Source organism: Suncus etruscus, chromosome 4 (genome assembly GCF_024139225.1).
Source record: "Suncus etruscus isolate mSunEtr1 chromosome 4, mSunEtr1.pri.cur, whole genome shotgun sequence".
NCBI classification, from domain to species: domain Eukaryota; kingdom Metazoa; phylum Chordata; class Mammalia; order Eulipotyphla; family Soricidae; genus Suncus; species Suncus etruscus.
In genome coordinates this window covers 24253270-24258041 of record NC_064851.1, presented here as the reverse complement: position 1 = coordinate 24258041, position 4772 = coordinate 24253270, and positions in this window count along the sequence as shown.

Here is a 4772-nt window from a genome sequence, read left to right as displayed (position 1 = left end):
AGATGCAAAGAAAGAGGACAGGGTAAAGTTACAGTGGAAGCCCAATCACCCATAAACAGGATTCTCAGTAGTCCCATCGATGATATCCCAGCCTTATACTTTCAGCCAAAGAACATTAAGAAAAACAAAACTGAACCCATGTACCATACAATTACTTTGTCCCTCAAATCCCCCGTTGTAGTACATATTATTTCTTAGCAGCACACCATATAATCTAAAGATATTAGACTTATGTAACTCTTTAAACATTGAGGGCAAAGTACATTTATCTAGATCCATGCACATGCTTACTAGTTTAAATTAACCTCAAAAGTTTTAGTGGGTTGTTTTTCTTAAGGATTGGAGTCAAGGGACCATAGTAAAAAACGATATTAAAGTGGCATTTGTTTGCATAGGCCCACCAAAACATAAGGGACATGGAAAGACAAATTATGGTCTAAATAGATGGAGACCCTACCCCTGAAGTTCCCTGGCACAGGACTGACTCTAGGCTCCAGGCAAACTAGTTTGTCCAATTCAAGTCATCGTCTGTAGTGGCAATACACCTCCATTCCTCACATAGTCTCTGTTGTTGGTATCATGCTTCTGTATTAAAGATCCTGGAGTCTACATGTCTCATATAGCAGTCAGGATGGTGCAGAGCATTCTCTCATTTCATCTCACACTTAAGGGGCAATAGAGAGAACCATGTCCTGTAGAGCAGGTCATTGTTGTTGTCACGTCTTATCGCAGGTCATTGTTGTTGTCACGTCTACTCAGTGTAAACGGAGGTGTCTTTTTAGGAGGTCGATGTCAGACCCTTGGTAGTGTCTTTCCTGGTAGAGGACTGCTTCCAACTGTTGCTATAAAAGACCTTGGATGTTTCGTAGATAGCGTGCCTGGTTCCAGTGTGAATGGAGAATGCCCATTCATCTGAGGCCTGTGCCAGGTCATTATATCAATGTTCAGGGTGTAAGGTACATTGTAATGAGATTTATTAGATAATAACTGATCTGTATGTATAGTGTTTTCCCATTTTAATGTGTCTATGCAAACAAGGATCAATGCCATGAAGCGTTATTGGTGCATTTGGAGGCAATAGGAACAAGACCAGCAATTTCCATGACATAGTTCAATCATAGGCATCAAACTGAGGGACAGTTCCACCAACAATCCTTACTATACAGCTTACAAAGAAAAGACAAGATGAAAAGTGGATAGAAAAATGATGGTAGAAGAATATATAGAGAGGTACAGCAGTTAAAGAAAATAATCATAAAATATTCAAAATATATATGTGTTCAATATGTGTTCGATTTATGTCCTTCTAAATAGTTCTGAGATTTGTAAGATCTACTGTATGTCTTTGGACAGAGATTAAAACTGTTTGTTACTGAAGGTAAGAAGGGTAAATCAGGGGTACTGGTGGTTGGGAGGAGCATAAGTTCACGCGGGGTTTCAAAATGTAGACTGGTATGAAATTGCCAGTGACAGCCTGAGTATAGCTGAGCAATTATCTGCCACCACCCAGATCAAATGCCACCCCCTAAGCCAACCCTGGAGCAGGTCCGGCCCAGGTCCGGGCCCCCCCTACCCTAGGCCAGGCCAAAAGGCCGCTGGCACATGCGGAGGTCTGCCAGCTGCCCGCCCGTGCTGCTAAAAATCCTGCTCCAGGAAGGGAGAGAGAGACCCTCCCAAGCCTGAAGGACAGGGATTTAAGCCCAACCTAGGCCGGTCCCCAGACCCGGCCTGGGAGTGGGGAAAAACCCAGGGTGCCCCATCAGCTCCTCCCAGAAACCCACCTGGAGATCCGGAGGAAAGGGGGAGAGGGGGGCCGGGTGACCCAGGTCCGGGACCCCCTACCCTAGGCCAGGCCAAAAGGCCGCTGGCACATGCGGAGGTCTGCCAGCTGCCCGCCCGTGCTGCTAAAAATCCTGCTCCAGGAAGGGAGAGAGAGACCCTCCCAAGCCTGAAGGACAGGGATTTAAGCCCAACCTAGGCCGGTCCCCAGACCCGGCCTGGGAGTGGGGAAAAACCCAGGGTGCCCCATCAGCTCCTCCCAGAAACCCACCTGGAGATCCGGAGGAAAGAGGGAGAGGGGGGCCGGGTGACCCAGGTCCGGGACCCCCTACCCTAGGCCAGGCCAAAAGGCCGCTGGCACATGCGGAGGTCTGCCAGCTGCCCGCCCGTGCTGCTAAAAATCCTGCTCCAGGAAGGGAGAGAGAGACCCTCCCAAGCCTGAAGGACAGGGATTTAAGCCCAACCTAGGCCGGTCCCCAGACCCGGCCTGGGAGTGGGGAAAAACCCAGGGTGCCCCATCAGCTCCTCCCAGAAACCCACCTGGAGATCCGGAGGAAAGGGGGAGAGGGGGGCCGGGTGACCCAGGTCCGGGACCCCCTACCCTAGGCCAGGCCAAAAGGCCGCTGGCACATGCGGAGGTCCTCTTTCTTTCTTTCTTTCTTTCTTTCTTTCTTTCTTTCTTTCTTTCTTTCTTTCTTTCTTTCTTTCTTTCTTTCTTTCTTTCTTTCTTTCTTTCTTTCTTTCTTCCTTCCTTCCTTCCTTCCTTCCTTCCTTCCTTCCTTCCTTCCTTCCTTCCTTCCTTCCTTCCTTCCTTCCTTCCTTCTTCCTTCCTTTCTTTCTTTCTTTCTTTCTTTCTCTTTCTTTCCCTCTCTCTCTCTCTTTCTTTCCTTCCTTCCTTCCTTCCTTCATTCCTTCCTTCCTTCCTTCCTTCCTTCCTCCCTCCCTCCCTCCCTCCCTCTCTCTCTCTTTCTTTCTTTCTTTCTTTCTTTCTTTCTTTCTTTCTTTCTTTCTTTCTTTCTTTCTTTCTTTCTTTCTTCTTTCTTTCTTTCTTTCTTTCTTCCTTCCTTCCTTCCTTCCTCCTTTCTTTCTTTCTTTCTTTCTTTCTTTCTTTCTTTCTTTCTTTCTTTCTTTCTTTCTTTCTTTCTTTCTTTCTTTCTTTCTTTCTTTCTTTCTTTCTTTCTTTTTCTTTCTTTCCCTCTCTCTCTCTCTTTCCTTCCTTCCTTCCTTCCTTCCTTCCTTCCTTCCTTCCTTCCTCCCTCCCTCCCTCCCTCTCTCTCTCTCTCTTTCTTTCTTTCTTTCTTTCTTTCTTTCTTTCTTTCTTTCTTTCTTTCTTTCTTTCTTTCTTTCTTTTTCTTTCTTTCCCTCTCTCTCTCTCTTTCCTTCCTTCCTTCCTTCCTTCCTTCCTTCCTTCCTTCCTTCCTCCCTCCCTCCCTCCCTCCCTCTCTCTCTCTCTCTTTCTTTCTTTCTTTCTTTCTTTCTTTCTTTCTTTCTTTCTTTCTTTCTTTCTTTCTTTCTTTCTTTCTTTCTTTCTTTCTTTCTTTCTTTCTTTCTTCCTTCCTTCCTCCTCTTTCTTTCTTTCTTTCTTTCTTTCTTTCTTTCTTTCTTTCTTTCTTTCTTTCTTTCTTTCTTTCTTTCTTTCTTTCTTTCTTTCTTTCTTTCTTTCTTTCTATATATGTATGTTTGTACATATATGTGCTTTTATATATATAAGCATATATGCACTTTTAGAAGGCGAGAGGAAGAAAATCTACTCATCATCTACTTTAACTTAAACTGGGTACTAGATAATCCTATATAAAATGATAATTCTAACAACACATATTTAATTCTAACAACAAATTTTGGATTAAAAATTCTAATCTCCACTTATATCAGTAAGTGAACTGAAGATTCTTGATATGCCCCCCCCCAAAAAAACCCACGTATTTCTTAGGTTAATATTCAAAAATAGGTCTATTTCTCTTGAGTTTATTTTTCTGTGTGTTTTGTTTTGTTTTGAGGCCACACCCAACAGTGCTCAGGACTTAATGCTCAGGAATCCCTGGTTCACTTCAGGGATCACTTATAGTTGGCTCAGGAGACCATGTGGGGGTACTGATGATCAAATCTTTGTCATCTCCATGCAAAACAAGCATCCTACTCTCTGTATAATCGTTCTGTCGTCATCCTTTCTAAGTTACCATGGTACAGTAGTTCACTACATTACGAGCATTTTTTGCTATTTTTTTAGTCACCAAATTTACTTATAATTTAAAATTAAAACTTGATATGCTCCAGCTATGCCACTCCTAGGGATATACCCTAGTAACACAAATAAACAATACAAAAATGCCTTCTGCACATCTATATTTATTGTAGTTCTATTTATAATAGCCAGACTCTGGAAACAACTCAGATGCCTGATAACAGATGAGAGGCTAAAAAAGCTGTGGTACATATACACAATGGAATACCATACAGCTGTCAGGAAAAAATGAAGTCATGAAATTTTCTTATACATGGATGGACATGGAAACTATTATGCTGAGTGAAATAAGTCAGAGGGAGAGAGATAGACACAGAATAGTCTCTCACTCATCTATGGGATTTAAGAAAAATAAGAGTCATTATTTTAATGACACCCAGAGATAATAGAGATGAGGGCTGAAAGAACAGGCCACAATATGAAACTTACCACAAAGAGTGGTGAATGCAGGTAGATAAATAACTACACTGACAACTATTATGACAATGGTACTGAGTGAGAGAAGTAGAATGTCTGTCTTAAATACAGGCAGAAAGTAGGGGATGAAGAAGATGTGGGAAATTGCTGGTGGGAAGGTTGCACTGGTGAAGAGGCTGTTCTTTTATTTTTAACTGAAATCCAACTACAAACATGTTTGTAATCATGGTTCTTGAATGAAGATTTTATTATTAAAAATTAAAACTTCATGTAATGATTACGGGATACCACTTTGTGAAAATATGGATAGCATAAAATCTATAATAAAATT